The sequence below is a fragment of the Triticum urartu genome, chromosome 1 (assembly GCF_003073215.2).
Source record: "Triticum urartu cultivar G1812 chromosome 1, Tu2.1, whole genome shotgun sequence".
Taxonomy (NCBI): domain Eukaryota; kingdom Viridiplantae; phylum Streptophyta; class Magnoliopsida; order Poales; family Poaceae; genus Triticum; species Triticum urartu.
The window spans coordinates 538,282,325-538,294,131 of record NC_053022.1 but is presented as its reverse complement, the minus strand read 5'-3'; the positions used below and the strand labels follow the sequence as shown (position 1 = coordinate 538,294,131).

The 11,807-nt window shown below is 44.5% G+C and overlaps 1 pseudogene; it reads left to right on the top strand.

Moving 5' to 3' along the window:
- Window positions 1–5,017: 5,017 nt before the first annotated feature.
- LOC125538056 lies at window positions 5,018–6,702 on the top strand (annotated as a pseudogene).
- Window positions 6,703–11,807: the final 5,105 nt, after the last annotated feature.

Sequence of the window (11,807 nt, the reverse complement as noted above, 5' to 3'; positions counted from 1 at the left end):
TATCTTGCATTTTGCATCCCGCATCGCATCCCGCATAGCATCTCATCATTTCATCATATTGCTTGTTCTTGCACGTGGTTGATTGTATCCTTGTTGCTTGTTTGTCTTGTTTAGGTAGAGCCGGGAGACGAGTTCGCTACCGAGGAGCCCGTTGAGTGTGGTTTTGAGGATCCAGTCAATTCTGACAACTGTGCAGGCAAGATGATCATACCCTCGAAATCACTACTATCTTTGTTATGCTAGTTTGCTCGCTCTTTGCTATGCCAATGCTACGATGCCTACCTGTTGCTTGTCAGCCTCCCAAATTGCCATGTTGAAACTCTAACCCACCATGTCCTAGCAAACTGTTGATTGGCTATGTTACCGCTTTGCTCAGCCCCTCTTATAGCGTTGCTAGTTGCAGGTGAAGATTGGAGTCCGTTCCTTGTTGGAACATCATTTATTTACTTGTTGGGATATCATTATATTGCCATGTTATTTTAATGCATCTATACACTTGGTAAAGGGTGGAAGGCTCGGCCTCTCGCCTAGTGTTTTGTTCCACTCTTGCTGCCCTAGTTTCCGTCATATCGGTGTTATGTTCCCGGATTTTGCGTTCCTTACGCGGTTGGGTTATAATGGGAACCCCTTGATATTTCGCCTTGATTAAAGCTTGTCCAGCAATGCCCAACCTTGGTTTTACCATTTGCCACCTAGCCTTTTCTTTCCCTTGGGTTCTGCAGACTCAAGGGTCATCTTATTTTAACCCCCCCGGGCCAGTGCTCCTCTGAGTGTTGGTCCAAACCGTCAGCCGCCGGTGGCTACCAGGGGCAACTCTGGGCTGGCCTACCGGAAGTTTAGACAATCTGAGTGTGCCCTGAGAAAGAGATATGTGCAGCTCCTATCGGGATTTGTCGGAACATTCGGGCGGTGTTGTTGGTCTTGTTTTAACCTGTCGAAGTGTCTTGAGTTACCGAGATACCGAGTCTGATCGGAACGTCTTGGGAGGAGGTCTATTCCTTCGTTGACCGTGAGAGCTTGTCGTGGGCTAAGTTGGGACTCCCCTGCAGGGATTGAACTTTCGAAAGCCGTGCCCGCGGTTATGGGCAGATGGGAATTTGTTAATGTCCGGTTGTAGATAACTTGAACCTTAATTAATTAAAATGAATCAACTGAGTGTGTTGCCATGATGGCCTCTTCTCGGCGCAGTCCGGGAAGTGGACACGGTGTTGGAGTAATGTTTGCGCAGGTTTCCTTCTAGCTTCTCGCTCGCGCCTTGCCTCCTCTTCTCGCTCTCCTTGGCGTATAAGTTAGCCACCATATATGCTAGTCGCTTGCTGCAGCTTCACTTATATTTGCCTTCCCCTTCCTATAAGCTTAAATAGTCTTGATCGCGAGGGTGCGAGATTGCTGAGTCCCTGTGGCTCACAGATTACTATAACTCCAGATGCAGGTCCAGGTGATTCCGCTCCAGGTGACGAGTACGAGCTCAAGTGGGAGTTCGACGAGGACTCTCAGCGTTACTACGTGTCTTTTCCTGATGATCAGTAGTGGTGCCTAGTTAGGGTTCGATTCAGGGCCTTGTCGCATGTTGGGTTTTCTTCTATTTCGGCGCTGTAGTCGGGCCATGAGTGTTTGTATGATGGATGTTATTTATGTACTTTGATGTGACGTGGCGAGTGTAAGCCAACTATGTATCTCCCCCTTTTATTATATATTACATGGGATGTTGTAATGATTGCCTGACTTGCGACATTGCTTTCAATGCGGTTATGTCTCTAAGTCGTGCCTCGACACGTGGGAGCTATAGCCGCATCGAGGGCGTTACACCCTTCCCCCAATCATGGTATGCATACCATATCACATTATTTCTCTGGGAATTGTTTAAGCTTCATCATCTTGCTTAAAAATGCCATTTTATTTTATCATAGGCTTTTTCAAAATCAACCTTGAATAAAATGGCATTTTGTTTCTCATGGTGGATAGTGTTCAAAACCTCATGTAACACCACCACCCCCTCCATGATGTATCTCCCTTTAATGAAGGCGGTTTGTGTAGGAGAAATAATAGGTTTGATTACTTTCCTCAACCTATTCATCAGGACTTTGGTGATGATTTTGAAATTCACATTCAACAAGCATATTGGTCTAAATTTCTGAATTTCTTTAGCATCATCTATTTTTAGTAATTATCCCATAACCGAGTCTAGAGATATCTAGCTTCCCTTTATGAAAATCATTTAACATATTCATCAAATCTCCCTTCACCAAATCCCAAATGTTGGTAGAAGTCTGTAGGGAGCCCATCAGGACCTGGACTTTTGTTCTTCTCCATACCAAACACTACACAATGCAATCCCTCCATTGAAAAAGGCTCAACTAGCATGGAGGCATGCTCCCTGGTAATCCCAGGGGCATCTTGATTTTTTAAGCCAATTGTAGTTGTACCAGCTTGCCCAAAAAGGTCTTTATAAAATTTTGTAATATATTGAATTAAATTTTCCTCTCCTTCCACAATGCCCTCTTCCTGATGTAATGATACAATTCTATTTTTCCTTATTCTTCCATTTTGCATGGTAATATTTAGTATTACCGTCCCTATATTTAATCTCTTTGTCTTTATATCTCTGGAGCCATTTTAATTCCTCCTGTTTAATAAGTCTCTATAGTTGGGCTCTTAGTTCTTTTTGTTCCTTCCTGTCAATAGCTGAGATACCAAAGATTTCTGTGTTTTTATCAATAGCATCTAATTTCATGAGAATTTATTTTAAAATTTTCTATACCAAGTATCTGAGTTTGAAATCCATCCTCTGGCTTTTTGTCTTAGAATTCTCATTCTTCTCTGCCACTATTACATGGTGTCTCCAGGATAGTGGGCAGCCCAGATTTTATGTATAAACTCTTTAAAACCATCCTTCAACATTCAAGAGTTTTCAAATATAAAAATTGGAGTACAAATTTTCCTAGTACCAATATGTAAATTAAGAGGAGTATGATCAGAAAGCTCTCTTTCCAAAGCATATACCTCGGCAATCTGGGCAGATCAAAATTTTATATATTTTTTCGTAAGTGAAATCGATATGGTTATTAGCCCATGTAAATTTTCTCCCATTCAAAGGCAATTCTCTCAAACCTGCCTATTCTATAATAGCATTAAAAACAAACCTCCAGTGGGTTTGTTTTTATTAGAGCTTCTTCTAATGACATTGAAATCACCACCCATCACACAAGGAATAGCATCATTATGCTGATAAACTCTGGACAATTCTGCTAAATATGCAGCTTTGCCGGCATTTTGTGGATCCCCATATACAATTATGAGATTCCACTCAAACTTCTCAAGAGGTTAGTATAAGGCAAGGTTGTTGTAACTTTTCAATTATGAATTTATAATGCAACATCCATCAGGTATTGACTTGGGATTTCAAAACTGAAATTAATCAATGCTAGGACTTGAATAGTAGAGATGTGATCTCGCAAAAAAAGAATAGTAGAGATGTGAAGTGGAAGAATGTAGAGCGACTAATTATTTGAGGTGTTTTTACATCGTGTATGGATTATGTGAGATATTGTACTTGTCCCCATGGTGGTGATTATTAATTCCTCATCACCTTCTTAATCTTTACATCTGCACCAATGAGCACAAACAAAATAACTGGTCTGGAATAATTATGTTTGTTTGCTCTGTCAGTGGCAGTACATCTCTATCTTGTTTACTCTTAATTGTGAAATTCAAGAATCAGAACTCACAAAGTAATTTTCCTTCTTTTGTGCTACATTAGATCATTAGCTTTTTTCTTGATCTTGCATGTAATCTTTGTTTGGTTTCCATGGGAAGAAAGGCAATTTGTTGATCAATTGTGGCTCATCAGTGTTTTTTTAACTTGTGGGCTCAAGTGCACTGTCAGTTGAGCGTTAATAGCAAGGACGGGTAATGCTTTTGGTCCAAGTTGCAATATCTGCTAGAAAATTGATCTAGTAATCAGCTTTACTTCCTTTAGAAAATTTGTTTCGATAATCAACCTTTATTCCCCATTTCAAAGCTCCAGTTTATATTATTTTATTATTGTAGCCATGTGTCCATATCCAATTATTCAAGAAAAGCCGAGTATGAGATCATGAAGGTTGACACCAGTACATGTAAAATCAGTGCACAACTGAGATTTTTTGCCCAGAAATGTGCATGAAATGCTGGGTTTACTCCATTATTATTTTTGCTCTGGAACCAAATCATCACTATTATGTACAATTATTTACATTCCTAACCAACTACTCCCTCCGTCCGAAAATACTTGTCATCAAAATGGACAAAAAGGATGTATTTAGAACTAAAATACATCTAGATACATTTTTTTTATTCATTTTGATGACAAGTATTTCCAGACGGAGCGAGTATAACTTAAAAAAAACACTTTTTCAAGATGGGACATAATTTACTCTCGTAATTTACACTGTTTATTCAGTTCATGAAATCAGTTTTGAACAAGTCTGTCTCATGTGATTTATGGTGTATCTTCCTTAACATGGATTGTGTTATTTTCACACACCCAGACACCCAGTACAGTTAGTGACACTTCCTTGAAAGTGAAGGAAATGTTCTGTTTATTGTAACTCATGTTTATTTTTGTATGTAACAATACTTGCATTGTATGGCCTTTCTCATTAAGGAGCACAGTTGATTTCATGGTGTGAAAAACAGTGGAAGTTAAGTTTTGTTAGTGCAGATTGTCTCTTCTCTTCCATGTCCCGAAAAGCTTTAAGTTAAAACTGTAGGTGATACTTTCAGAAATACTCCAGCATTCCACGGAGATGACTCCAAATTGAATTCAACTTCAGATATACATACTAGATGTTTTTGGGGTCGTGCGTTGGAATTGCCCTAAAGTCATACTCTCTCCGTACGAAAATATTTGTCATCAAAATGAATAAAAGAGAATCAACGAGTATTTCATGAGAGTGTTATTTATTGTAAAAAAAATGTTATTGTTGGACGCAGGCCCTGATACCCAAAAATTGTATGCGTACCCCGCAAACCAAAACCAAAGCGCCGCCGCCGCCGCAAACCGATTCAGATCTGCGACATTCCGATTCTAACCCAAATCGCCGCGCAATTTCAACTCCGATTAGAACAGCGAATCGTAGCCCCTGTCGGATCGAATTCGATTTCGCGGCTGAATTTCAAGTCGATGCCTCTTTTAATCGCAAGCCCACCCCACCGAACACCAACACCAACACCCACCACTGATTTGTTCCCCAATGCCTAGGAATGATGCGAAGCTCCCGCGCCGCCGCCGGCCGCGCGCGGACCGCCTCGGTGACCTCTCCGACGATCTGCTCCATGATATCCTGCGCCGCCTCGACACCCGCACCGCGCTCGGCACCGCGGCGCTCTCCAGGCGCTGGGCCAGCCTACCCCGCGAGGTCCCCGTCCTGGACCTCAAGGTCACCGACATAGTGCCGCCGCGCTACCACCGGTGCATCCGCCTCCGCAGCGACGCCAGGAAATCAAAAATCAGCTCGACCTTGTCTGACAGGAGGCTTCTAGAGGCTATTGCTGCCCGGTACGAGCGCCGCGCCATGCGAGCCATGGTCCGCTCCGTCAAGAACCTCCTGGCCAGCCGAGCTCGCCGGCGTGTGGAGAAGCTATCGCTCGAGGTCTTCGCCTACAGTACCTCGGCCTGCATCAACCGCCTGGTCGTGGACGCCGTCGATTCCTGGGGCGTCCGGGATCTAGAGGTTGTTGCCACGCCGACGGGGCCACTCGCGTCTCCCAAGCCGCCGGCCTACAGCTTCCCTCATGGCATCATCAGCAGGAAGCCCGGCGAGTCCCGACTGCGAAGCCTCAAGCTTGCCAACTGCTTGCCCCGGGCGCTCCTGGGATTCAACGCGCTCACCACGCTCGTCTTGCGAGATCCGCTCCCATCGCGACTGCTTGATTCGGGTGCTCGTGCAGTTCTTCCAAGGTGCCATCACCGTGAACGATCTGATCTTGCGGTTTACTGGGCCTGAGATGTGGATCATGCCGAAGAATCCCTTCTCTGCAATGTCGAACCTAAGAAGGCTGCTCGTCGCCGACGTGCCTTCCTCATGGGACGCCTCATGGCCGCGCCTGCTCATCGAGGCGGCACCGTTACTTGAGAGCCTTTATGTGCATGTCTCCCACAGCGAAGGCGAGCCAAGACAGGAGGTGCCGGGGGAGACCTCGGCTTTGCGCCATCACCATTTGAAGGAGCTTGTTGTCATTGGATTCCAGAGGACGGAGAGGCAGATGCGCCTTGTGAGGTTCGCCGTGGAGGTATCCACGGCGCTGCGGCGTGTCGCTCTGCTCAAGCAGGGACGCGTCGAGCAGAAAGGGTCCTGCTGCGACTGGGAGGTGGTGAGCCAGCAGAGCGCGTGGTGCGACGAGGAGAGGCTCGCCGTTCTGGATGGCATCGGCTGTTCGACGGGACAGATCGAAGTGGTGCTCAGTTGAATTGAGCTTATGATGTTGGAGAATTGAAGGTGAATCTGGCTCCCCAATCTGAATAAATGGAACCTGGCCGGTGGGGTGGTTTCCTGCTGCTCCAACAATGTCCCAACATTTCCAAAAAAAAAAAAACAATGTCCCAACAATTTATTTGTATGCCATGTGTGTGAACTGAAATGTTACATTCAGTTATTTTGGTGCTGCTGCTTTGTATCTGAACTTGCTGAACAATGAAGGTCATGCAATATGATTGGAATATCATGGTTTCTTGTTTTATTATTATCCTATTATAGTTGTTGTCTTTTGGGCGGGCGAAAAAATGAGATGACAATGGTGTACCATTTAAATGCGCATATACGTGTGATTAGACTGTCAAAATGCCTGAACAGGTCTTGTAAACTGAGAAGAGTAGTCATCGATGTCTGCAACTGGAAATGCCCTTCGAAAAATGTCGACAGCGAATGTGAAATGGTCGAGTGGAATCACTTGACTGCAAGGAAAAGTTAGTGTGTGGTGCTTAGGTGAATCTACATTGGAATTGCATGTACCCCTTTGGGATTATGCTCTTGTTAGTTGTTTTCTTGTGGACGGGCGCGACAATGAGATGACAATGATGTACTGTTTAAATGCGCATATGCACGTGATTAGACCGTCAAAATGCGTCAATTGGTGTTATAAACTGAGAAGAGCAGTCATTCATGATCTGCAGACTGGAAATGCCCTGTGAAAAATGCAGTCAGTGAACCTGAAGCGATCGAGTTTGAATCACTTGAATCAGGCTCAGCTGAAAATAGTGCCACTGAATCTGATGGACATGAATGGCGTTCATATATACTCCCTACAAAGTTGTACTAAATCAGCGATACTTATTTTGAGACGGAGGGAATACATATATATGCTTTAGTTCAGTTCAACCTGCTCCCTGCTGATGTGCCTGTATAATCCCGAAGCTGCTGTCTCGGCTCCTTGACTTAAGAAGGTGTCTTCTTACTGACATTGCTCCAAACCAGTATGTGTTCATATGTACTTATCATTATGTAATGTCCTCTCTAACAAACTTTATTGTACCCTCAACCGACAAATTTCAAATGCCTTGCTCGTAGTTCTGTGGGAAAATTTCATTTTGAAACGACCGAATCTAGTGAGAACCCCATAATACAGAAGATGTGTCCTACAGGGAGTTTGTGGCACTTTTCTATATACATGAACATAATGTGGTTTGCTCCGTGAATCTGCACTGTCTATATGCATGAACAGACATGAAACACACTTTTACATGTACTCCAAGGAAGTGTTTGGTAGCCCGTGTTCACTTCAACTAGGCCGAGTTGGGCCAACAAAACACGATTGGTTACGTACGAGGCGGGCTGGCTCGCATCGGCATGAACCTTAAAGCATCCCAGAGCCTAGTTCGATGTAAACCCTCAAATCGGCAGTTTCCAGCGAGCCAGAATGAGTGCGGCGCAAAGACAATGTAGCTCTCACGCGAGGGAGCGAGGCGAAATCGAGGGGAGATGGAAATTGGGCGTGGCGGGATGGCACCAAATCTAGCTTCACCCCCCCCCCCCCTCATTTACTTGGTCACCACTAGTTCTACGACAAGCTCCTCCTCTGTTCCTAGCACCGGCAGTGGCTACTCTTAGATCTGCGCAAGCAGCGGTGGCGGACGTGGCAGCAACAGTCTCTGGCAGCAGGGGTTGTTTCTCCCCTTCCTCGTGGACTTCGTCTGGTCGTCCTTGACTCAGCCATGCCCCCCCCCCTATGTTAGGTCTGTTGTTAGGTCGTTAGGCAAGGTGTGGGATCGATTTCCCCATTGCTCAACGCACTGTCGATGTCGACTAGGTTATGGACACACGAACGAAGCTGGTAGTTCAGGTTGTAGCACTAATAGTTGTGGTTCAGGCATGGCTCATGTTGATGCACAAGGGAGTTGTTCGTCATGCCAAGAGGCCTCTCACCCGTTATGGTCCAATGTTTATCCGGGATCATGAGAGGATGGCGAATCTGAACTACATCTACAACTGCAACGACACAGAGCTCTGTGGATGCTTCAAATGAAAAGATCACCATTTGCCAGGCTTGTGCAGACCTTCAGGGGGCTGCTAGAAGGTAGGAAATTATAGAATATATTACCAAATACTACAAGGTCTTGTTTGGTCCACCAGAGAGATGTACTATATCTCTTGATATTGATAATCCTAGGACTATATCTAGAGATTTTGTTGATCTTCTGATTGCTAAATTTAGTTTGGAAGGAATTAAGAATGTTCACATAATAAATCACCAGTCCCTGGTGGGTTTACTGTCGAGTTTTGTCAACACTATTGGGATCTGATTAAAAATGATATCAAAGCTTTGTTTAATGACTTTCATGTTGGTAATTTTGATATATCCAGACTACATTATGGGATTATCACCTTAGTGCCTAAAACTAAAGAAGCTAATCAAATCCAGAAATTCAGACCAATTTGTCTTTTGAATGTAATTTTCAAAATTTTGACTAAAGTCTTCATGAATAGGAAGGGGTGCTCATATTACATGAAGCTCTTAATAGCGTTCATCATAAAAACAAAATGCCCTGCTATTTTAAATTTGACATTGAAAAAGCATATGACATGGTCAAATGGCCTTTTGTCCTTCAAATGGTTAACATGAAAGGATTTCCAGACAAATGGGTGGACTGGATTATGCATACTACCAGGAGGGTGGGGGTAAAGGGTGTATAAAGGTTAATGAAAACATGGGGACTTATTTTCCCACACATAAAAGGTTGAGACAAGGGGACTCTCTTTCTCCCCTTATTTTTGATTTGGCTATTGATGCATTGACCATGCTGATGGATAGAGCCAAGGAAAATGGTCTGGTCAGGGGGGTTTGGAAAGACATTGTAGAATCCTCATTAACAGGGATACCTTATTTTATGATGTCCTTCTATGGATTGCCTATAGGGGTTAATAAAAGATTGGATTATTTACAGCAAGACTCTTGTGGCAGGAGGAAGAAGATAAAAGGAAATATCATTTGGTGAAATGGTCTGAGGTATGTAGACCTAAAGCCATGGGGGGCTTGGGTATACAAAACATGGCCTTGATGAATAAGGCCATGTTGGTGAAATGGTGGTGAAAATTATTCAACACCAGGGGGCTGTGGTAGGAGATCCTGTTGAATAGATACCAAAAAGGAAGCGGTTTGGCTGATATTAAACATAAATAGGGGGACTCTCAATTTTGGTCTAAGTTGTTTAAACAGAAAAATCATTTTCTTGCCTTATGCAGATTTGAGGTGGGAAATGGTGAAAATGTGAGGTTTTGGGAAGATAGATGGCTTTGGAATAGAGTATTGACAGATGATTTCCCTAGGTTGTATAATCTATGTTTTGATAAAACAAATCAGTTAAACAAATCTTGGGCCATGGGCTTGAGTTTGTCAGATGCGTGGAATTATGGAATTATACGAAGGACAGCTACCGCGAGGTGGTCCTTATTGAAGATAAAGACATGATATATTGGACTCTATGTAAAAATGGGGTTTACACAGTTAAGTCCTATTATAGGCACCTGATTGAGAATGGTGTGAAATATCTACATGATTATATGTGGAATACTAAAATCCCCCCAAGAGTCAAAGTTTTTGTGTGGCTGGTGCTACGCGATAGTATCCTGACTAGAGACAATTTATTAAGAAGGGGATGGGAAGGGGATAAAAAATGTGTTGTTTGTATGCAAGGTGAGAGTGTGGATCATTTGTTCCTTAGATGCTCCATGGCAAAAATGTTATGGAATATTATACAATGTGCTGTTGACTTGCAGCAAGTGCCTGGCGATGTTCATAATCTTTTTGATGTATGGTTGTGTGAATTTAACAAAAATGAAAAAATAATCGTTAGTTACCATTGGGATTGCAGCAATTCTTTGAACCATTTGAAAACTTAGAAAGGGAGCGGTGTTTGATAATAACAAGGTTTCTGGTCCCTGTGTGCCTGTGAATCTGCTTACCAAGATGTTGCATGATTATCTTGTGTTGCACATAAACCCAAGCTAGAAAAAATTAATGATAAAGGGCGTAAAAAAGGTTGAGTTAATTGCGGAGGATGTATTCAAAGTGACACTAGGATGGAAGATGGCGCGCAGAATCACTGCTGGCTGACTACTGGAGCGATGTACAAGCCGTCTCTGGTGATCTTGCTCTCTACTTTGGACTCAATCTTGCTGTCGTTTTATTGTCTTTGGTCTAGTTTCATCTTAGTAAAGTCAAAAACCCGTGGTTGTTATGGAGAATGTTGTTGCTTTCATTTTGAGCCCCTGGAGAGCCCTACGTGTGAGATTTCTCAGGGGTTGTCATTGCGGGGGCGTGCGTGGGAGAAGTGCACATCCTTCTGACGGGATAATTGACGATAACCCCCCTTGTTGGCAAATCCTTTATCATATACCCCCGCCGCTGTCTCTGACATGTGGGGTTTAAGTGGCCTGGGGGGTTATCATCAAATCTCCCGAATATTCTGCTGCTTTCATTGCAAAATTATAATCTATTCACTCGATGGCATTTTCTTGAATAGCTTGCGCGCACGTGCAGTACACCGGTGATGGCGACCTTGCCGGCGGCGATTACCAGCAATCGTCCACGGCCACGTCGGAGTGGACGAGAAGCAGGCCCCCCAATCCACGTTGACGTCCGGGGCAACAACCTCACATCTCCCGTTAACTCCCTCTGTCCATCCATCCTACCTCCTGCTCCGCCGATGAAGGCCGTGCTCGTCGGCCTTTTTCTTGCTGCCGTCGACGCGGGACAAGTCGTGAGGGTGAGGTGAGCTCGGACCCAGCAGTCGCAGCGACTTGCAGTACAGCGCCGTGAGTAGAGCATGCCCAGGAGCTGACCCTGTGTAGTGGTGCGATGCCAGCATCTGGACTATGGAACGCCTTGCCGAAGGCCCTCCCATGGCGGACCGCCACGGCAAATGAACTCGACGAACCGGTCAATGAGCGATGGGCCTACATACATGGGTGGCTGCGAGCTGCACGAGGCCGAGCGCCGCGATGAGCATGAACTGCGGCGAGAAGGACAGCCAGAACGCGACGCCCACCGGGCTTCGTCACCCCTGTGTTGCCGCCAGCCAGTTGGACGCGAGCAGAGCGTACGCTGCTTTGGCTTGCTGGCCCGCGACACCGGCGGGACATCATCGTTGTTGGGATTCGCCCACAGGTCAGTCACATCAAATTATATGATGAACACAGAACAAACAATATGTACCAGGGCCCGTATCATGCCCTCCTTTTTCTTTTTATTATTCTTTTCTTGTTTTCTCAACTCGTTCCTAGCCCTCCTGGTCTTAATTCACTTTTTTTAGGGGAGTCTTAATTCACTTT